The sequence below is a fragment of the Musca domestica genome, unplaced genomic scaffold (genome assembly GCF_030504385.1).
Source record: "Musca domestica strain aabys unplaced genomic scaffold, Musca_domestica.polishedcontigs.V.1.1 20, whole genome shotgun sequence".
NCBI classification, from domain to species: domain Eukaryota; kingdom Metazoa; phylum Arthropoda; class Insecta; order Diptera; family Muscidae; genus Musca; species Musca domestica.
Genome location: NW_026712250.1, coordinates 3,692,036 through 3,716,606, shown reverse-complemented (window position 1 = coordinate 3,716,606; position 24,571 = coordinate 3,692,036). Strand labels below are relative to the sequence as shown.

At 30.7% G+C, this 24,571-nt stretch overlaps 1 long non-coding RNA gene across 1 annotated transcript in view; it reads left to right on the top strand.

Moving 5' to 3' along the window:
- LOC105261630 (activating transcription factor 3) overlaps positions 1 to 15,334 on the top strand; it is a 123,385-nt gene extending 108,051 nt beyond the window's left edge. The window contains exon 6 of the long non-coding RNA XR_891441.3: positions 10,162 to 15,334. This is a non-coding gene — a long non-coding RNA (activating transcription factor 3). The remainder of the gene's footprint in view (positions 1 to 10,161) is intronic.
- Positions 15,335 to 24,571: the final 9,237 nt, after the last annotated feature.

Here is a 24,571-nt window from a genome sequence, read left to right as displayed (position 1 = left end):
AAGTTAATATTTATACAAGTAATTAACACTATGCTGTTGATAAAGAAGCACAATAAAAGATGGCTGTGACTCTGGGCTGGCTGGCTGGATAGCATACAGCTGCCGCTGCTGCTGGTATTGTTTATTATATGCAAATTTTCGAACATTCAATATTTTACTTCTGTGGCCAAACCAAAAAACGAGAGACGAAAAACACAACAGCTCTGAAATATTCCAAAATCCCCCAGACCAACCACTAATAACCAAATATTATTGCTGTCAAGTAATTTTTAGCACTTAAATGCATGCATCCAGCTGAAATGCAAAAACAAAAAAAAAACTTTGCGACCAAACCAAACATTGTAGGCAAATATTGATTTTTTTTTTGAAAAGAAATGAAATTAATACACAAATTAAGGGAACGGCGAAAAAAGTTTCAAATTTTTATATTTCGAAACAATTTACATTTTTCGGCAACCGCTGGCCAGTTATTCATTCACTGCAACGGATGAATAATTTTGAGGATTTTTTTTTGTGGATTGCTAATTGTTGGGGGTTTTGTAATAAATATTGTAATGAAACACAATAAGGTGACTCATTGTGCAAGACGAAATTTGAATCAGGTTTCCAAGAAGTTTTTCAGAGAAATTTTAATGTTTCAATCATTAAAAAATAATCATTTAAAAAATACTTTTAAATATTCAAATAAATAAAAATGTCCACCTACAACTTAAAACAATTTTTACAGTTAAATATTGAAAATATGATTAAAAAATATTTTTTTCTTGCAACTAAAAATTTAAGCCATATTCGAATAAATTTTACACCAACAGCAACACAAAAAATAATTACAAAATCCAGAAGATTATGAAAGTAGAGCTAAAAATAGAAGACCCTTTTATCAGAGTCTTGAAAAAAATGCATCGAAAAGTAAACAAAACAGAGGGGACAAGTTCCCTCCTCTTTCATATTTTTTCGAATTAGGTTTAAAACCGTACCCCATATGAGTTTATGCCAAAATCTCTTACAGGATATTGATATAGAAGAATGACGTCAAAGACAAAAATATTCCTCATAAAATTTCACTACAAGTCGGCAAAAAGCATAAAATCTCTATTTTTTAGAATATCCAAAAAATATTTGCATCAATGCTTTCAAAAAAAAAAAAAAACAACGAAAATATTTCCTAATTTTTTTGATCAAATTTCCTACTACTTTTTTTCGAGTTGAGGCCTGAAAGTAATATAAAAAAAAATACATCATATCTCTATGTACAATAGTTTTTAAGAAAATTATGTTCGAAATGTATGTACTACAAGTGAGAATTATGTGTTTGCTTTTCTTTATCATTTTTTACGACTTTTTTCGAGTTGAAGCCTGAAAGTAACATAAAATTTCATTTTAGGGAAAAAGAGTTAAAGGAAGAAATATTTTGCACAAAATTTCACTACAATTCTCAGAATAAATTATATTTCTAGGTATAATAGTTTTAGAGAAAAATACATTCGAAATGTATGTATTACAAGTGAGAAATATGAGTTTGCCTTCTTTCACATGTCAATTTAACACGTTTCCAATCCAAGTCAAAATCTCCCTTTATACGTCATTTTTTGGGGAAAGTGTCAAAGGAAGAATTATTCTAGATCAAATTTCATTAGGAGTCACCAAAGGAAAGAAATCTCAATTTTGATTATATATCAAGAAAATAATTCAATCAATGTTTCCAAAAAAACGAAAATATTTCCTATTTGTTTGATCACATTTCTTACGACTTTTTTCGGGTTGAGACCTGAAAGTAACATTAAATTTCGTATAAGGGGAAAAATGTTAAAGAAAGAAATATTCTACACAAAATTTCACTATAAATCTCAGAACAGACCTAATATCTAGCTATAATAGTTTTAGAGAAAATTACATTCGAACTATTTGTAGTACAAGTAAAAATTATGTGTTTGCGTTTTTTACATTTTAATTAAACATGTTTCCAATCCATGTCAAAATCTCCCTTTATACCTCATTTTTTGGGAAAAGTGTCAAAGGATGAATTATTCTAGATCAAATTTCATTAGGAGTCACCGAAGAAAAGAAATCTCAATTTCCATTATATATAAGGAAAATAATTGCATCATTGTTCCCAAAAAAAACCGAAAATATTTCCTATTTTTTTTATCAAATTTCTTACGACTTTTTTCGAGCTGAGGCCTGAAAGTAACATTAGATTTCGTTTTAAGGGAAAAATGTTAAAGGATGAAATATTCTACACAAAATTTTACTATAAATCTCAAAATAAATCATATATCTAGATATTATAATTTTAGAGAAAATTACATTCGAACTGTTTGTAGTACAAGTAAAAATTATGTGTTTGCGTTTTTTACATTTTAATTTAACATGTTTCCAATCCAAATCTCCCTTTATACCTCATTTTTTGGGAAAAGTGTCAGAGGATGAATTATTCTAGACCAAATTTCATTGGGAGTCTCTGAACAAAAGAAATTTGTATATTCAATAAGAACCATAAAAAATAGCAACAATTTTTGTTAAAAAAATTTTTTTTTTTTTGAAAAAGGTAACAATTTGTCTCAGTTTCCAAAAAAATCTTTTAATTTCCCTGCACAATAGTACTTGTTTTTAGTTAAAAACCCCAAAGGAGTTTCGGGTTCTTAGACCAAATGTTTCTAAAGCCCTTATATACTTTTGACATTATGCAATAGGGACCCCACATAGTTTTGAGATATATTTCGCAATATTTAGGATAGAGCTTTGAAATTCGATGGACATTTCTGGATTACATCCAGGATCATTGGTACTGAAAATAGGTCATGTCGTTTCTCACTCATTTGTAGATCAAGACTTCCAAAGGAGGTTTGGCTTCTTGGGCCTGTATATAGTTTTGTCCTTATACAAAGGGACCCTATAGTTAGATATATATTTTGCATTTGGGATAGAGCTTTGAAATTTGATAGAGATCTTTGGATTACATCCACAATCATTGCTAAAGAAAATGGCTTATATTGGCCTACTTTTTTTCATATAGCACCCATGTAAGGATAACTCCGATTTCATATATTTATTTTTCGTTTTGGTCATGTTTTCCATTTAATTTCGCCAAATTTTGGCATGTTGAGTTCTTATTATGCGAAGAAAAAAATATTTAAAAAATTCCATGGTGCTAACTAGATTTTGAAAAATATTTTTAAAAATGTATAATAATAACTAGTCTTTAAAAAATATTAAAAAAAACCCAAACTGTTACATTGCCTCCGATTTTTTTTTTAAATCCACGTTTTTACCGGTCTTGGGAAAATATGCAAAGATTAATGTCCCAAACGCTTTAAAAAAAATTTTTTTCAACCGAGTTTTTTACATTAACTGCTATAAAAAAATATTTTAAAAAAATTAAATTTAGTACTTGATTTCTAATATATTTTTTAAAACTCCACGGTTTGAATTTGCCTTTTGAAAATTATATTGAAAAACCCTATATCGCTTAGGTAATCCCTTGAAGTTATGTTCTGGTCCTTATGAAGTCCTTTTCTCCGCAGATCTATGGAAAATTCCACAATTTGCATTATTGTAATCCATTTGCCCACCACTGTTGAGATAACTACTCAATTTCCAACATGGCATTGTTTCAACACCCTACCCTGACCAACAAGATTTCATATCCACCATCAAGAGAGGCACTCCCTAAATATGACATTAATACATAAAAGGCAATGCGAGGAGAGAAAGAAGCAAACCCTTTGCGGCATGTCACCTGACAAAGTCCCCCGCACTCCAAATGAAATGGAAGGACAGACCGACAGATGAATGCCCATCCCGTGCAAAAAGCGCGTGTACATTAACAATTCAACAAAAATCCCAAAAAAATAACATGGCAACAACAATAACAACAACTCCGGCGATGTTTGGCAATTGTTATGGCCTACAAAACTCCTAAAAAGCCTTTAACAATTTCTGAAGCTATCATAAAAAAGCAACAACAAAAAACGAAAAATGCTGTTAAATCATTTCGAACGATCTTGATCACGCATTCGATTCACTGGAAATGTAAACAATTCCAAAAGCGATGAGCGACAACATGTCGCAGCCAGGGCAGTGTGGTGCACTACAACAACAGAGGCAGCAACGGCAGCAGCAGCAGCCGCATATTGTCAAGTGTGACCTACATTTAAGGCAGTCAAGTCAGTCCGTCACTCAGTCACTTGCAATTCCATTGATTTACTCACTGGCTAGGAGATGGCTGGCTGGATGGCTGGCTAGATGGTGGGTGGAAATCTTGGTTTGCAGTGGCTAAACAAAGTGAGAGTGCAGTGCAGCAGACACCTTATACGGAAATGTCTTGTTGTATCTGCTGCAACTGTGGCTCTGCTTAGGGTGATGATCGATGGCATCGACACAACAATAAAATAGCCCCAATTCCATGGAGGTAGCCATGGATGGCTGGCAAGCAGGCGTTTTAAAGATTTATGCATTTTATTGGAAAAATTGAAAGTTGTTGTTGTGGCAGCGGGAGGGTGGGGGAGTAGACAATGGTTTTTTTGAAATATCATTATTGCCTCTTTGTTTTGTCACAAACTCCTACAACAAAATGTGGTTTCCCTTTTTTTATCATAAATGTCTGCATTTGTAAAATGCGTAACAAGTGAAATTGTAAGGGTCTTGCATTGAACCCTCCTTCCCCTACTCCTCTTCCACCCCTCCTGCATTACAAAGCTGCTGCATAAATAAAAAATTAATTGTCTCAACGACAAGACATAACAACAAATCATGCAACCATTGAATCTGATTCCAAGGCATTTCAGCCTCAATTTTTTGGCTACCTGAATTGGAACACGTTCTCGTAGCAGCAGTGCTGGTGGTGGTTTATTGATATGACCATTTTTGGTTTATGGAAATGGAAATCAAAAAATCATTTGTTTTGTCGTTCGGATTGCGTTAAATCATTTTCACCGACTAGCCATGGAAAAATGATCAATTGGCCAGCACCACGCATGCCACCAGCCAATGCCGATGGCCAGTTCCAGTTCCAGTAGTTGGGGACATTGTGTAATATCGTCATTCTTCCTCCATTGCCCATAAATGGCTGCAATAATTTACCAAAGTGGCAATGTGTTTTCCCCATTGGGGCTTTGTCACATTTTCACAATCGCCAGGCGAATTCATTTCGGTGGCCAAAGGAATTTATGGCAGGCGTAGATATTTTCACTTTTTTGAAATTTTTATTTTTTTTTTTTTTTGTCTAAAATGAAAAATTAAGTAATTAAAAATACAAAAAGAAAAGGAAAATGTATAAAAATTTTTAAGACCAGCAGGAATTTAAGTTAAAAATTTATTTATTTTTTAAAATTTAAAAAAAAATTAAAAATTATATTTCTTTATTTATATTAATATTAACATTCTTTAAAATTTTATTTTATTTTTAATCCATGTTCATGGATAGACTTTCAATTTTTTTTCTCAAAAATCGATGTCTTTCAAATTTTTGAGAAAAAAAATTTTTAAAGTCTATCCATGAACATGAATTAAAAAAAATCAATTTTAAAGAATGTTAAAATAAATAAATAAATATAATTTTAAATTTTTTTTCTCAAGACATCGATTTTTGAGAAAAAAATTTTAGAGTCTTCTTAGATAGACTTTAAAAATTTAAATATATTAAATTTAAATATAAATTAAAAAAAATAAAATTTTTGAAGAATGTTAATATTAGAAATATTAATATCATATTTCTAAAGACATCGATTTTTGAGAAAAAAAAAAATTAAAGTCTATCCGTGAACATAAATTTAAAAAAATAATATTTTAAAAAATGTTAATATTAAAATAAATAAAGAAATATAATATTTAATTTTTAATTTTTTTGTTTCTAAAGACGTTGATTTTTTAAAAAAAACATTTTTAAAGTCTATCCATGAACATAAATTAAAAAAATACAATTTTAAAGAATGTTAATATTAATATAAATAAATAAATAAAATTTTTAATTTTTTAATTTTTTTTAATTTTTTTTTTTTTTTTTTTTTTTTTTGTTTCTAAAGACATCGATTTTTGAGAAAAAAAATTTAAGTCTATCCATGAACATAAATTAAAAAAAAAATAAAATGTTAAAGAATTTTAATATTAATATAAATAAAGAAATATAATTTTTAATTTAATTTAAGAAATATTCCCACATTTCAATACAAAGCGCGTATTCGACACATTCCTTATGTGGAATCCTGGGCCAATTTTATTATTTTTTTAAATGTTTTTTTTTTTTTTTTTTTGCTTGTTTTTTGTTCAAAAATATTTTTTTTCAAATCGCAGCTATTGATGTGGATTTTTTAAAAATTATTTTTCAAAGCCCTTGAATATAAAAAATATTTCCGATTTACTTCTTAAAATACAAAAGTTCATAAAAAATATTTTACTCCTCTCTGTCTCTTTCCCACACGATAATTCAAAACGCATGTTTGGCATACTCCTTATGTGGAATCCTGGGCCACTTTTATTTTTTTTACTTTATTTTTTTTTAATTTTTTTCTTTCCAAAAAATGGTCATAAATCACAACAGCTTATGACTTATACGACTACTGAGGTGTCATTTGGAGTTATGGTTTTTGGAGTTGTAATACAAAACTCCATAATTTTTTTTCATTTTTTTTTTCCAATACTATCGTGAGAATTACTCAGATTATCAGCAGCATGGCTTTCAAATCGCCTGCAATTTAGAAATGACATTTAAAGAAACGTTTCTTTTACGGCCACTTTAAAGAGGTTTTTTTTCGTTTGACTGGCCGGCCAGTCTGCCACTCTGTCGGTCGCATGTTCGCTCACTTGTAATTGCATGATTTCGAACAAATCATGCAAACCCAATAATGTGTGATCCCAAAAACATCTCGACCAAGTTACCAATTTTGGTTAAACAAATAAAATAAGAAAATCGAGAAAAAAATATTAAACATAAAACTCGATGTGTGCACAGGTACCAAATGTGAGATATATGGGACTGGTGGTATAGGGTTGCCAGGGCATAGATAAATTGGTAGACAGCAAATACTTCAAAAAACTTTATTTTTCTACCAAAAAGAGGTCCAAATATATGTTCAAATTTTAGAGGGGAAAATGTTGCCACTACACTACAAAAATAAATTTCGCCCAAAAAATAAAAATTTCGCCCAAAGAATAAAAAAATTAAAATTCGCCCAAAAAAATAAATTTCGCCCAAAAAATTAAATTTTACCAAAAAAAAAACATATAAAATTTGCCCAAAAAATAAGAAATTAATTAAATTGCCCTAAAAAATTAAATTTCGTTTAAAAAAAAAACAATTTTGCCCAAAAATAAAATTTTACTCAAAAAAAAAATAAAAGAAGTATAATTTTCGCCCAAAAAAAGAAAAAAATGCGCCCAAAAAATAAAAAAATAATTATTTTGCCCAAAAAAAGTTAAATTTCCCTCAAAAAAATAAATTTCGCCCAAAGAATAAAAAAATTAATTTCACCAAAAAAAATTAAATTCTATCCAAAAAATAAAAAAGTATAAATTTCGCCCAAAAAGAAACAATTGCGCCCAAAAAATAAATTATTTTGCCAAAAAAAATTATTAAATTTCGCTCAAAAAAATAAATTTGCCCAAAAAGCAAAAAATCTCCCAAAAAAATAAATTTCGCCCAAAAAATAATGAATGGAGAGATGCATAATATTTTTCTAGATTTAACAATTTATCTCAATTTAAAAAGGAAAACACCAAATCCGACCAAATTTTAAAAAAAAAAAAAACATCCAATCGGCCAAAAACTCTTTCCCCTAAAACATTCAAATTATTCCATCTTTCTGCTGGAAGTTTCAATTAGAACACATAAGAAGGCATTTAGCGAAAAATTACCAACAATATTAAATTTTAGCCACAGAGAAGGACCAAAAAATTAAATTTTAGAAAAAAAAACCATTCAATTTGGCGAAATGTTACCAAAATCCTAAAAAGAGGCCACACCGAAGGACCAACAAAAAATAATTTCCCCCCAAAAAATAATAAATTAGTAGTTGTATATCATTTTTATCTCCATTTATAGTCTTGTGTCTAAAGTGTTTTACATATCTGAACTTAAAAAGGACAAAAATTCGACCAAATTTGAAAATATTTGTTACCCCAAAACAATTCTTAAGTCCCAAGTTTCTTAAAAAAAACGGTCAAAATATGTTAATGTTTAAGGGAGATTTTCAATTGGTTCCATTTTAGATTAAATTTGGCGAAAAAATACCAAAGGGTAAAATTTTGGTCACATCGAAGGACCAAAAATGTTAGTTTTCCCCCAAAAAATAATAAATTTGTAGATGTGTAGTATTTTACTACGTTTATACGTTTATGTCTAAAGTTTACTTACTCTATATCTCAATTTAAAAAGGACGAAACCAAATCCGACCAATTTTCAAAATACCCCCAAAAGACCAAAATCAGAGGTCCCAAGTTTCTTTAAAACAAATCGGCCAAAATATGTTTATGTTTTAGGGAGGATTTCAATTGGTTCCATTTTAAATTGAATTCGGCAAAAAATTGCCAAAGGTTAAATTTTTGGTCACATCGAAGGATCGAAAAAAAATAAATTTTTTCCTAAAAAAAATTGATTGGTAGTTGTATAGCAATTTTTCTCCGTTTATAGCACCGTGTCAAAATTTTACTACATTTCTAAGCTTAAAAAGGACAAGAAAAAATACGACCAAATTTGAAAATATCCCCGATCGACCAAAATTTGTTACCCAAAACAATTCAGAATTTTTTAAAAAAAAAATCGTTCAAAATATGTTCAGATTTCAGGAAGGGTTTTAATTGGTTTAATTTTAGCAAAAAATAATACCAAAAAATGGCGGAAAATGACCAAAAACGTAAAATTTTGAAAAAATCGAAGGACCAAAAAATCAATTTACGTCCAAAAAATAATAAATTGGTGGCTGTATATTTTTTAATTTATTTTTAGTTTATAGCTTTTCTTCATTTATAGCTTAGTATCCAAATTTTACTACATATCTCAATTAAAAAATGAAAAAAAAAAAAAAACAAATCCGACCAAATTTCATAATACCCAAAATCGACAAATTTTTCCCACTAAAACCTTTATAGATTGTTCTGTTTATCTTCTGTTGTATTCCCAAGTATCCTAATGGTTAAAATCTAAAATACGACCAATTTTCAAAACCGACAAATTTTTTCTCCCAAAAAATCTTCAACCTGGTTATGTTTACTTATTAATGTCGCCCCAAAGTTCTAGTCAGTTTTAAAAATTAAATGCCATTTCCTACCAAAATTTTGATCAATTTAACAAAACCCTGTCCCCGCCAAAAAAAAAAAATATTTTCCTCAACTCAGCTCCGATGGCCTGCTGTTATATTGCTTTCGTCCCAACTGTTTAATTCATTTCAATTCTTTTATAGCAATATCCAACAACAAAAACAACAACAGCCACGAGAGAGGTAGAAACAAAAAAGCTAAAACAAAAATCTTGCGTTTTTTAACGGATTTGGTTATTGGTGACAGACGAGTTTTACGTTTTTTAGACATGTCAGATTTTGAGACGTAGTTAAGCTTATAACAACAAATTTTGCTTTTGTCAAGCTTTGCGTAGAAACGAAACGAAAAAAACGAAAAAAAGAGAAACAACAAACGTTTTGTGGTTCAGACAGGCGGCTGGCTAACAGGCGTCAGACGAACTGACGTTTTGTAGCCGTTTTTGTTTCAGGGTCGCAAAAATTTATAAAAAAATGGGATTTCTCTCTGCAGGGAGACTTTGATTTCGGTTGGAGATTCTGAGGAGAAAATTGAAATCATAAGGACCAGAAGTCTATATGTATTCAACTTTGACCTCATCGAAGGACCACTTTCAAAAATATATTTTTCTTCGCTCTTTTTTTCCTCCTTCTTCTAGATGTTTTATCTCCTTATTTCACAAAAAGGACCCAGAAATGTCCTCATTTTTTTTAATTCCAAATCAAATTTTTTTCTAATTCCTATCTTATTTCTCCTCCCCCTCCTCGATATTTTATGTTCCTTTTTCATTCAAATTATGATCAAAGGACCAAAAAAAGTCCTTTTTCTATCCATCTTCGTTCAAATGGAACTAAAATTTTACTCAACTTTTTTTTTCAAATTCCAATTCAATTTCTTTTCTAATCCCTCTCTCATCTCTCCCTCTCTTTCCAGACCTGTTCGCAGCTAATCAAAGCCGGTCTCAAGCTATCCATCCAAAGCAAACGCAAACTATCCACCTGTGATTCCAGCTCCGGCTCGGAACAGCCCATGTCGAAGTGTTCGCGACCCAACGACGAATACGACGAGACCACCGACGATGACAGCGAACAGAAGAGCTGTCCCAACAGTGTCAAGGGCCTGACACCCGAGGACGAGGATCGGCGTCGTCGTCGCCGTGAGCGCAACAAAATTGCCGCCACCAAGTGTCGCATGAAGAAACGCGAACGCACCCAAAATCTCATCAAGGAGGCCGAACAGCTGGACAATCAAAATGTTGATTTAAAGAATCAGGTGCGTCAGCTGGAAACGGAACGACGCAAACTCTTAGACATGCTAAAGGCCCACGAACCGAACTGCATACATCCGGGTGGTTTGAATTTGCCCTCGAAACTGTTGCAATCACCTGCTTTTAAATATTTGGCGGATTTGAATTTGGAAGATGTAGCGAGCGGTTTGAATTCGGCCAACACTTCTGCATCTGCCTCGAATGTTACAAACAACAACAACAGCAATCCGAACTCTGCCCTACAACAGGCCACTCCGCAACGCACCGCTATCCCACCGATGTCGACTATCAAATTTTCACGCAGTAACGGTTTCAAGGCCGCCGCAGCCGTGGTCTCCGCCGCTCTTACCAATCCCGTTTCAATTGTATCTCAACTTCCCAGTCTGGCGCAGAACTCGCCCTCGGTCATGCACCACCAGAACGCTGCTGTACAATTGCCCAATGGCTATTGTAAACCCTCGCCCACCACCCACCAGGAACTGGCCTATCTGAATTCGCCCTCACAGGACAGCAATTCGCTGTGCCTGGCCGCCGCCTTGCAGGTCCAGACACATCTCAGCAACAACACAAGCACACCCACCGCCCATCAGAATGCCCTTAACAGCTCAGCTTCCAGCCTAGTTGGCGGCCATTCCATGGCCGATTACATTCCAAACTGTGACTCCGGTCTGGGCCTGTCCCTGGCCCACACACCCACCACCTGCCGGACGCCCATCAGCAGCAATGGCGGCGACAGCAGTGCCCTGCTGGCCAGTGTGGCCAGTCCCATGTCCTGTGTCTCCACTCCCACCACAGCCACCGAATTCGTGAAGAACGAACTGGTCGACTCCCAGAGTCCCTATACGACAGCTCAATCGGCCGAGAGATTTCTGTTCGAGAGCAATTGTGATAGCTTCGTGGACATCAAGCATGCCGTGAATGTCCATCAGCCGATCAGCCACAATCATGGCGGGCCGACTTTGCTGCAGAACACCAATGGCGGTGGCAACCTGCTGGACTTTGCCACCACCCTGATGGGAGGCGGCAATAGCAGTGGCAGCATTGTACCCTTCCATGAGCAGATATCCATTAAAAATGATTATCTTCATGAGGCCGATCTGTTGGCCCAGCTGACAGGAGATGGTGCCGAATTTGTGGATCTGGATACTGGGGTGGCAGCTGCGTTTATGGCCAATGGTGGTTGCTTGGCTTAGATCCATCCCGTTTTTTTTTTCCAAACATTTCTGTCATGCACTCAGAGGTTTGCTAAATGTCGTAATTGAACATATTTTTGTATTATTATCAATGTTTTTTTTTTTTAACTTTTATACAACAACAACAACAATATTTTTTTCTTTTTGTAATTTTGCTGGTCAAAACCAAATACGAAAAAAATTTGAAAAAAAAAAAAACAAAAATTGTCTGTTAAGTGAAAAGCATAAAAAACAGAAAAAAATGAATGTGGAAAACGAAAACAATGGCTGCTATGTGTAACGTCAGTGGAGAGAGATACGAAAAAGATCGGTTGGCAACCGCTGCTACAAGGCCTACAAAAGTGATTACTCCGAAACATATCTGCTGGGTTGAGTTTTCCAATTAATGACTTCCTTCCTCTCTGGGAAATATGGCTGCTAGCTACCTAACCTCCCAAAAAAAAACCTATGTAAACCATTTTTTCAGAAAGAAAAAACCCGAAACACCTTGGTTCCATTTCCACATTGTGTTTTGCTGTTGTCCCCATCCGCATAAATCTCTTAGATATCCATCCAGTTTTTTCGTTTCTATTTTGTTAATTGACCATCAACATGCAATTTAAGTCTTCCATTTTGATAGTTGTCTTGTGTTTATTTTAAGAATTTTTTTTCGTTTGTTTTTGTAAGTTTTGTCTTCTTCCTCTCCGTTTGCCTATTAAGCAATCAATTTTAATGACGACCCACCTTAATAATTATCGAGAGCTTAGTTGTGGTATTTTCGTGTGCGTGTGTGTGTATTTCCATTAAGAAAATCTACTTCCGTTAACTCTTTGTTAGACCACTTCCGTTATTGCAATACTCGCTCTCACTATCTCTTTCTTTGGTAAATCAATTAATTGAGTTGTCAGATTGAGAAAAGTGAGAAATGTGTTATTTAATGAGAGATAAAAAAACGCCAAATTGGTAACATTAAAGAGGGAAGAGAAATGAGAGATAAAAAAACTGCCAAATTGCTAACATTGCAGCAGGGGTAGAAATGTTCAATTTAAAATAAAAATTCACAAAAAGGAACTTTGTGGACCTCCTACATTTTCGATAGATTCACAATAATAAAGAAATATGTAATTGGTGCTATTAAATCAGAGATGGGAAATTTCAATTAAAAACGAATGAGAGATGATGTATAAAAAACGTATTTTTTGTGATGAAAGAAAAACATGTTTCTTGAAAACGTCAGTTTGAATCAGGCATGGAAAATATAATTTAAAAATACACAAAAATGATAAAATGAGTACCAATTGGCATCATTGATTCAAAGAATCTTGACCTTGACCAAGACCTCCCTCAGACAGGGATTGGAATCCTAAATTTTCTTTAATTTCTACTAGGAAATAGAGGGTCTTTCTCTGATATTTTATTCCAAAAAGCTCTTTGAGCCCATTGAATCACTTCAATTGTTCAGGCATGGAAAATATAATTTAAAAAATACACAAAAATTATAAAATGAATACAAATTGGCATCGTTGATTCAAAGAAGAGAATCTTGAATTTCTGGAAAAAAATAAACAAAAGGATGATTACCAACTATATTTCCAGAAGATCTACTAACGATTATTTTTGCAAACAAAAACGACGACAAGACCTCCCTCAGACAGGGATGGGAATCCTAAATTTCCCAAAATTCTACTTGGAAATAGAGGGTCTTTCTCTGATATTTTATTCAAAAAAGTTCTTTTAGGCCATTGAATCACTTCAATTTTTGCGATAAGAATATTCATGACATTTTTGGTCCTTCGAGGAGGCTTAAAGGCAATATTGAGACCTTTATTTGGTCAGAAGATCTACTAACTATTGTTTTCACAGACAAAAAGGACTTGAACGCCTCGCTTAAGCAGAAATGGAAGTCCAAAATTTCCCAAAAGTTTCAGACAAGGTTTTTGAACCTTTCACGATATTTAGAACTTGAGAAAAGATATTTTCAACTACTTTGTTGATTTTATATGCCTTCCCAAATTAACTAGATCCATTTAAGTACTTTTTGGTCCTTCGAGGAGGCTTAAGAGGCCTTTTAAGGATTTTGGATTTTATTAAAAAAAGGTGAAGGTTCTAAATCATTTTCCCAGGTCTTAATAGAAGACCTTAAAGAGGTCCTCAATGTCAAAAAGGCCTCCAGAATATCTTCTATGTATCGAAGAAACCCTCCCAAAGATTTCATGTGTGAAGAAGACTTTGATGAATTGAAACCTCCTGTAAGTTTTTGATGGAAATGCGAAATTAGAGTGGTTCATTTTATCGAGAATATCTTCAGGTGCTACTTCATACCTTACCTTCCCCGAATTTTTCATATTAAGACGGCTTTTACTGAAAACCCATTAAATATTCAAAGAAATATGGTCCGTTCCAGAACTGCAAGAATATACAAAATTTTCCCTTTATAGTATCGGAAAAAATTGCAAAAATAGTAGATTCTTGCAGGATCTGATCAATAAGAATTCTACAAAAAGGTATTCTATTAAAGAAACCAACTTCCATCTCTGTCGTTCTCCATTTTGTTTTTCCTTAAGAATCCTGTAAAATAAGTTTTTTTTTTCCATTGAAAACAATTTCCATCTCTGAAGTCCAGCATTTTGTTTTCATTCCTCCTCTCTGGCAATAATTGATGCAATTTCTCTATCTCTCTCTCTTTCGTACTTTATCACATTACATTTTTTCCATGTGTTCATGCTGAAAAATTTGCATTGTAAAAACGCTGCATTGATATCACTGGCATTGATTTCCGGTTCCCCTTTGCAAATGGCTTCTCTCTCTCTATCTTTTTATCTTATCCCCCATTTCTCCCTGAAATTACTCTTTCTTCGTTTCCATGAGAAATTGAAAAAACCGTGTGTGAGTGTGTTTTTCTCTGTTGTGGTTGCCATCAGTTTTGGGTCTCGAATATTGTTGACAGTCAATTCTCCTCTCTGTAGGGATGCCATTAATTGAATTATGCCATTTTCAGAAAATCCCACAGATTTGTTTTCTGGTAAAACTTTTTTAGAGCCCAACTACCTCAATTTGTTTACAACAAAGAAAAAAAATGCAAAACAAAACTAAAAATAGAAACAATCAATTAAATAAACAAAAAATTAATTGTCTTTCAATGCATTCCATTAAAAAAAGTTTTAATTTATTTGTGAATTTTTTCTATTTAAGAGAAAAATAATTTAACAAAAAACAAACAAATTGGAATATCAAATACATAGAAGAAAAAATAAAAACAAAATTCAAGTAAAGCAAAAAAAAACCTACAACAGTAATTATTATTTTTAGTTTATGTGTGTGTGCAAAATTAAAAACAAAACTAAAATTTAAGTTTAACAACAACAAAAAAATCGAGATTAATTGTAAAAAGAAATTGTTTAAGGAAAATTATACTACTCCCCTCTAAAAATAAAACTTTGGCTTTATCTTTATGTTTTTTTTTAAATCTTAATTATTTAAATGATATTTCATTACCTAGTGATAAAAAACAAAAACAAAAAAACACAAATTATTATTAACTACAAGGAAACTAACAAATGCCTATAACAACAACAACAACAACGGAAAACAAAGAAAAAAAAGTAATGCCTTAAATGTTGAAAAAAATTATATTTAAATATATATTTTACGAAAAAACAAAAACAAACACTCATTAAACAACTACTAAATGTGCTCTTATTTTATAACTTAAAAATATTTAAAAATAATTAAGTTTAGGTATCAAACAACCAAACATGTAACGGCGATATTATCTTCAAAAAGAAACATATTTTTTTCATTAGGTGTGTTTATATTTAAGAAAAAATCGAAAAAAACATAATATTTTTCATTACATTCTTAAAAAATTAATTTTGTTAAATTATTTTTTTTAGTTTCCGTTTACAAAACAAAGTGTCTTCAAACTCAAATTTAAAGAGAAATAATAAATATTGGGAACTCTAAAACAAGCCTTAAATTAAATTTTCACACAAAAGTGCTTTAAATTATTTTTTTTTGTATTTTTTTTTGTTTACAATAGTTTGTATAAAGAAAAAATCATTTAAATATAAGAAAACCACAACTATAACCAACAAAAAAACAACATAATGTGCTTTATCTATAAAAGAAAATAACTAAAACGAAACAAAATTATTTAAAAATATGTATAAGAGAAAAAATACACTTATTTTTTATTGCAGCAGTTTATAAGATTTTTTTGCATCAACTTTTTAACAAAAAAAAAAAAAAAGATTTATTTTTTGTAAAATAAAAATAAAGAAACAATAAAATTTGAAATTAAGAAATTTATTTTGTAACTTCAAACATCAACAGAAAAATTTTGGGATATTTAAAATAAAAATGGAAAAGCGATAGAGAAGTGCGTTTACATTCCAAATCTCTACCCAGATTAATACTGATAATTTACTAATCACAATAAGTTTTTTTTATTGTGATTGGTCAATTTTCAGGGTTAATCTCCTTAGAGATTTGAAATATAAACATACTTTTATAATGAGAATCCCAGAGCCATATTTAAAATTTATCGCCATCAAAATATATAACATTGCGATGAAATGGGAAACAGTTGAGGAATTTCTTTTACTTCAGGGAGTCCAAGAAATATTTTGTAGATAAAATCTCCTATTATCAGGGAAAGAATTTTTAATGGCCTAAAAATCAGATGGTTCCTCGGAACGCATATTAGTTTCATTATTTTCACACTGGGGAAGCTCTTAAGCAACAGGGTTCCCACATGCCATTCAATTTTAGTATTTTCACACTAGGGAAAATCTTAACTAACAGTGTTCCCACATGCTATTAAATGATTCCTCGATACCCAAATTAGTTTCAGTATTTTCACACTATAGAAGATTTGAACCAACAGTGTTCCCACAAGCCATAAAATGTCCTAAAAAATGCAGAAGGTTTTCGACAAAGTAAAAACTAGCGGAAAATTTGATTCATTATTCCGCACTGGGGAAGACCATAATCAACAGTGTTCCCACATGTCATTAACTGAATCTTCGAAACCCGAATTATTTCAGTTATTTCTCACAGGGGAAGACCTGAACCAACAGTGTTCCCACAAGCCATAAAATGTCGCAAAAAAAGCTGAAAATGTTCGACATATAAAAACAAGCAAAAAATCAACTTTCTTCCTAAAAATTAAAAAAAATTCCAAATAACTTCAGAATCAAAGAACCCTTTAAAAATATAAAATATTAAAAAAAGAAAACGTAGAAAAAATTCTGTAATTTTTTAGTATTTTCAAATGGACGAAAAAAAATTCGTTCCCAAAAAACAGAGACAACAAATTTCGACCAGTTAAAAAAAAGTTGCAAGATGGCTGACATCTATAGTCTGTTCCAGAACCGCAAGAATGTGCAAGTTTCTACTATAATAACCGATTTTTCCTTTATAATATCGGAAAAACTTTGCAAAACTAGTAGATTCTTGCAGATTCTGGAACAGAGCACTAATTGGCTGATTGATCGATTCTGTAGGATTGCCATAATATTTCGAACTTTTTCCGGGATTTGTGGGCAAATTTTTTTTAGAAGATTTACCTTTTCCCAGAGAACAAATTAATAACTAGAAGCAGAGAATTAATAATAAGAAACATTTTTCAGTATTTTTTTTATTTGGGCGCCATAATCAATCGCGAAGGTTTTTAAAAATACATTGCCTTTTTGCAGGAAAATTTATATTCCCACTTCAAAAAAAATAAAACAAAAATTCTTCCTCACACAAACATATATTTTGGGAAAATATTCTATGTCTGGGAAAATAAGAAAAATATTAGAGGATTTTTATCCAAAGAACTTTTTTTTGTCTCAAAAAGAATATCTTATAGGAATTTTTTTCAAATAATATGGTTTTTTACATTGCGGACTTTTTTCAATAAATATTAAAAATATATATAAATTGTTAATTATGGCGCCCAATAGATTTCTAAATCTTGATTGTTACAATATCCGAAACATTTTCATTAGATACATGTTACGATTTTTTTTTGGTCTAAAAAGTTTTTAGTTTTTTCCCTCCTTCTATAAATTGAATTTTTTAACATGAAACTTACATTGAGACAATTCAGAATCAGAGAAAATTTTGTGAATTTGCGCGCCACATATGTCAAATTTGTCCTTGTCACTCAGAAGCCTGGCATAACGAATTTCATTAAAAAAACCTTGCAAATAAGGGAAACAAATAAGAAAAATGTCGGCTTTGGCTGGCCTCTCCTAAAGCAGAGTTTTCCTTACCGGGAAATCCAAGCGGAAATTACAGAAATTTTCCTAAAACATCGTGAAATTTTCAGTGCAGGATTCCAGAAGTTTTTTTCGTTCAACTTCCCACACTAACAAAAAGTGTAAAGAAATATTTTAAAATATTTTTTATAGCTACTCCATTAATTTTTTTTTACCCTTTAAAATATTTTTTATAAATATTCCATTGATTGATTGATTTCAAAGTCGATTTTCAATTTTTTTCATCGGCTCCATTAATTTTGATTTTAAAGTCGATTTTCGAATTTTCTCTTTATCGGCTTCCATTTTTTTAACATTTAAGTCCATTAAAACAACTTGGGTTCGGTTATGTTTTGGATCCCAAAACTCCATATATTTTTTTCACAAATACATTTCAAAACAAAAAAAAAATGTCGTTTGAAGTTACAAAATAAATTATCAATTAAAAAAACACTTAAAACCATAAAACAAATTGAATAAGAAACAAGAAAAATCAAAAGCAAAAAATGCCTTCCTATTTGTCAAAGAATAGGTTTAACTTGCATATTATATAGGTAAACTGAAAACAAACAAACGTGTAAACTATATATAAATGTCAAGCAGAAAAACACACATGAAAATATATACATATATGCTAAACAATTGTAATTAACAACAAATCAAATGAAATCAAATCAAAGCATCAAATTACCTCATTAAAAAACAAATCCAAAAACAAACATGTGAAAACAAAAACAAATATTTAAGTAACAAAACAAAATTATCATGTTGACAAAAAAAAAGAACTTACTTAAATGTATTAAAAAAAAGAAGATAACTATACAAAATACCTATAATTGTTGTTAACTAAATATCATGCCAGTAAATGTTATTGAATAATATGTAAAAAGAAAAAAAATTAATGAAATATCAAATTCCCTTGACCTTTCCCCATTGAAAAACTCAAAAATTCTAGTTAAGACACAAAACCAAGAGATTTGGGCATTTCCTTACATAAGAAAAGCTTTTCTATGCACTGGCAACCCTGTTTTCTTCATTTTGTTTTGCAAATGAAATTTGACACAAGGAGCTTGCACAAAATGGCGATCATCTCTTTCGCTCTCTCTCTCTCTTTATTTTGTTGTTTTTTTCGGACTCGTCAATTTGAAGCAAGCTCTTTGTTTTGTCTCTCAGTACAAAGAGAAAGAGGAGAGAAGAGACTTTGGCAAAATGCCTTACTATTAACGGCATACAATTTCTCTGTAACTAGCAATGAATAATGAAAACAATGAAGGAATTGACAATTGAGATCAGGGATGGAAAATAGAAATTAGTACTAAATAATATTGAAAAGATAATATTTCCAATGACCTGATTTTGTGTAACACTGGTTTATAATTGCAATTGTACAAATGAAATGTCCCTCCCGGGTAAACAGGGATGGAAGTTCCGAATTTCCAACAAATTATTAATATTTTTATGAGAATTTTTTGACATTTACTAAATTTTTTTAAAAAAATGTCAAAATTTCAATAAATAAAAGAAAAATACCTTTTTTAAAACTACGAAATTAAAGTAAATAATGGATTTTTTATAAACTTTGATGTATTGCATTTTCCATAGCTATATAATTCTGAAATCAATTATTCCAATCACATGACACACAGGTCGTTTTGTTTAAAATAAAATGTTTAAAATTGCAATATTTTCCTGCCAAATTCGTATCTTCTTTTCACTTTCAATTACGAATGTTTTATCCATTTATTATTATTCATTTTGGGGTTGCCTTTTAATGTGTTGGGGGTTTCATTTAATAACTTTTTTTTTTTGTCTTGAATATCCATTTTTTTCTGTTATTGCTGTTATTGACTATTCTACGGGTATTAATCTCTTTGCAATTAAGACTCAATTAATCAGTTTATTTTTTCAATATTCTGTTTGTTGCAATCATCTAAACCAGTTTCGATTTTTTTTTGTCTGTGCATAATCTTCTAAATTTTAAGTAGAATAAAAAATATTCAAATGATGTTCAGCTAATTGCCGAAGATTGAGTTCTCATGTTCATTTCACACAAAAAAGGGGTAAAAAAATAATACAGAATTTTTAAAATTGCATAGATAACAAAGTAATCATTCATCCGATTTTAATTAATTTATTTTTTGGTAGATAATAAATTAATGGATTTTAAATTTGTTTGCAATTTTCAAAAATTCACAATTTTATTTAAAAAATATTGATACATTTTCAATTTCATGAAACAAATATTAAATTTCTAGAAAATGTAAAACTCAAAGAAAATAAAAAAAAAATTGGATTTGAATTTTTCCATTTCTTTCAATTTTCATAAAAGGTTTCAATTAAAATTTGGACAAATAAATGTCCACAAATGTGAAATTTTGCAAGGAATTGCCTTTTTTCTCCTGCTTTAGTAACCAAAAAACGAATTTAAAATTTATTTGGGAAAGATATTTACATGGTAGTATCAAGAAGGTAAAGTTCTGCAATCATATGTTTTAAAATTTTTTTCAAAATTATTCATTTGACAACATCCCATTGTCAAAATATATATTTATAAATCTATTGTAAATACACAAATCAGAGATGGAAACCTATTTTTATACAGTGAAAATTGACAAGGTAAATTACAGAAAATGCAGAGATGTGTGTGCTTATTTGAAATGACTTTACCTTCTTAATTTTACCATGGATATTTATTTATTGGCATTTAATTCCTTCTTTGTTTTTACTTCTTTCTTAAAAATTCAATTTTTTATTACTTCCAACAAAATTATATTTTTTTAATTTAATTTTCAATTTTTTAATACCAAAATTTTAATAAATTTTTTTTATTAATTCTATTATCTACAGAAAATATTTTCCATTTTTAGTCTTAAATATCTCATAATATTTTTATTCACATATAAACTTTTTAATAGTTTTATTTTTTTTTTTTTCATATAATTTTAATATGAAAAAAGTTGCCAGCAAACTTTTTTCTTTGCGCTACCAATGTACCTGCACATAATGAATAATATTTCTTTAAATAAGTTCAACAAATACCCCTTTTTCGTGAAAAAAAAGAATTTCCATGCTTCTTTAAATCTAAATGTTATTCAATTTCCGTACGCCAACCTTCAAGGTGCCATCAATTTATTTTGGTTTATCTCCATAGAATTTTGTCATAAATTATATTTTTATCTCTAACTCTTGGTCATTGTGTCTTAGCTAGAAATTTTGGAAAACAAAATCCCGCCTCCCACAAATAACAACAAAAGCAAAACACAAAGGTTTCCCTAAAAAGATTTTTGCTAAAATTACTGCATCGATCTTTTTAAGTATTATGATATTTTTGACAAGAGCAAAAATATTCTTTTAATATTTTTTATTTTGTTTTTTTTTTATAATTTAATTTTTTATTAATTTTTTAAACTGTTGCGATATAATATAGTTTTGTTTTTTTTATGATTTTTTTGTTAAATTAGTTGTTTCTTTTAAATAATTCTGTTAAATATTCCCATTTTATTTTATTTATCAAATTTCCCATTTTATCAACCAAGCACACCTGGTAATAATAAATAACAATATGGTAACCCTCTACAAAGAGATCCTAATGTGGGAATCTCTTTCTCTCTCACACCACACACAGGGAAAGAAGAGACAAAAACGTTATTTCTAAGCAATGATGTTCACATTACAAAAGGGGAGATAGAAATAAAAGAGAATCATTATCATTTGTTTTTACAAAAAAACTGCCTCCCCTGAACATGGCTGTTTAAAAATAACGGTAAATTACCAACTCCCTCAAGACAAACACCAACTCACCTTTGTAAACAAATCAAGAGACACACTCAGAGACAGAGACATACTTTCCCTCCCATTCATTTACCACCCACTCCCACACACATATATGTATGCTGTTTACATGGCTCTCAATCATGTTATAATGCAACTAAAACTCACCTACCGTTTAGACAATGCAGATGAAATCCTTTCCCTTGGCATAAAGGGAATTTTTTCAGCTCTGCAATGTATAAATGATTTGTTCAATTTTATTAATTTAGTTACTAACTGTACATTATTTATTATGTTTTTATTACGATAATTATCATTTTTTTGTAATATTTTATTATCTATTTTTTATATAAACAATTTTTAAAAATAAAACACAAAAACATATTCTGTATGCTCTTTATTTAGATTTGTAAGCAATATATTTGTAAAACAGAAATGAATCATGAATGAACACAAAACGATGCAAAAACAAAACAAAAAAATTCTATAAAATTAAAATGCAAAACAACAAAATTTAATAAATTATGAACTACAACAAAAAAATCTCTTTTTTGTTTAATTCTAAGCAACAAAACAAACAAAAAACAATTCTAAAAATTCATTGATGCAAGAAACCAACTGAAAAGCAAACAATTGATGTGTAGAATTATGTGTACATTTTTTCGAAAACTATAAAACAAAAAAACTCATTAAAATTTAGAACATGCCCTGACATGGAAATACATTCTTAATCAGAAAACGCCTTCAAAAACAAAAATTAAAATTCAAGCATCTAAACCATGTTGGCCCCAAAATGATGTATGGGCGAGTGTTTTGAATAAAAAAACAAAACTCTTTAAAATATAAAACACAAATTAATTATTAAATGTATGAAATAAATATGAAAACAAAAAACAACAACAAATAAAAATAAAACAAATTAACAATTATTAAAAACAGAAAAATAAAAAATACCATTGGTTTTATTGCTCTTCAAACCAGGGGGATGGGGAAAGGGTATTAAACCATATTCAAATGGACCAAGGAAGGGTAGTCATGATTTGGGGACTTGTGCGACAAAAAATAAAAAATATATGTTTAGAAAGTGAGTTGAGAATCCAGATTTTAAAGTCTTGAGGGTTCCTGAAAAAAAAAATAAAAAAAACATGCTTTAAGCCTCCCCTAAATTTTTAACAACTGCTGCTGGAAGTCATCTGTTAACACTATCTGTTTTGTTCAGACAAATCAGCTGATTGCTTGCAAGTTATGTAGGAATGCCACTCTTAAAGGTCTTCTTTGCTTACTTTTGACAGTTTTCTTGCAAAAGAGAACAAAACTACCTTAATCTCTCTGAAAGAAACTGCTGGGCAATAAATACAGACTTGAATTCATGACTTAAGCCCCTGAAAGGAGATTTAAAACATTAACTACATATAAGGATATAAAAATCCACGTCCTAAACCTGGAAAGGGGCTACAAATTTTTTTTTTATAAAAATTCAAGCCCTGAACCTTGTGAGACTTAAAGAAATATAGAAAATAAAAAAAATCACCCTTAAAGGTCTTGGGGAGTCTAGAAAGGTCTTCGAGAAGCCTAGAAAAATTCTTTAAAAAAATCCACGGTTAAATATTTTTAGGTAGCCTAGAAAAATTCTGAAAAAATTCCACCCTGAAATATTTTTTGTATCATAGATTTTCGGTGACTCTAGAAGAATCTTTAAAAAAAAATCATACTTTAAGGTCTTGGGGGAGCTTCGATAATCTACCCTTAAAAGCCGTCGGGAGCTTCGAAATAATTTTTAAATAATCTAGGAGTAGAGCCTCGTCGGGAGCCTAAAAAAATCTTTTAAAAAATACGTTTGAAGGTCCTTGGGGGTGCCTAGAAGTATTCTTAAAAAAAATCCACGATTTAAGGTCTTTGAGAGCCTAGAAAAATGTGGAAAAATTCTTAAAAAATCTGAAAAAAATCTTTAAGAAATCCGCACTTAAAGGTCTTCAGGAGCCTAGGAAACATATATGAAGAATCCCCACTATTATAGGTCTCGGAGGAGTGTGGAAAAAAATCTTTAAAAAATCCACGCTTAAAGGTCACGGAGGAGTGTGGAAAAATTCTTTTAAAAATCCACCCTTACAGGTCTTTGGGGAGATGAAAATATTTCTTTAAAAATTTCTTCGGGAGCCTAGGAAATTTTTTAAAAAAATGCACGCTTAATGGTCTTTGGAGAGCCTAGTAAAAATCTTAAAAAAATCAGCGTTTAATGGTCTTCTGGAATCCTTCGGGGATCCTAGAAAAATGTCGAAAAATCTTGGGGTGTCTGGAGAACTTCTTTAAAAATTCCAAGCTTAAAGGTCTCCGGGAGCCTAGAAAAATTCTTTGAAAAATCCACAAGGAAGAACAATTCCCTAAGGGGGCTAGAAAATCTCTTTAAAAATCAATGATGATGTCTAGAAAAGTTCTTAATAAATGCACGTTTTGGGGACCTGGGGGAGCCTAGAAGAATTTCTTACAACATCCACGTTTTATGGTCTTGAGAGAGCCTTGAAAAAATTCCAGCCAAAAATTCGCTTTCATTCGATCTCAATTAAAATGAATGTTAATTTAGTGAATTTGGGGGCTTTCCACCTACATCTATGCATGTACATTCATCATTAAACCTATATTAACTGCTGCAGTAGACATTAATTGCCTTCCCCCTTCCGCCACTTAATTTATGAGTGTACTTTGTTTTTTTTTTTTGTTTTTTGAAGCTAAGCTTAATATATTTCCACCCACAATTTCCCTGCACACAATATGACAAATTTCAAGGTTAATTTGGTTCCGCTTATTTGACAATGTTTTTCTCGTTCGGCCCTCTTCACCCCCTACGCCCCCAAGGTGTGGAGCCTAAATGCATTTTCGGTTTCAATTTA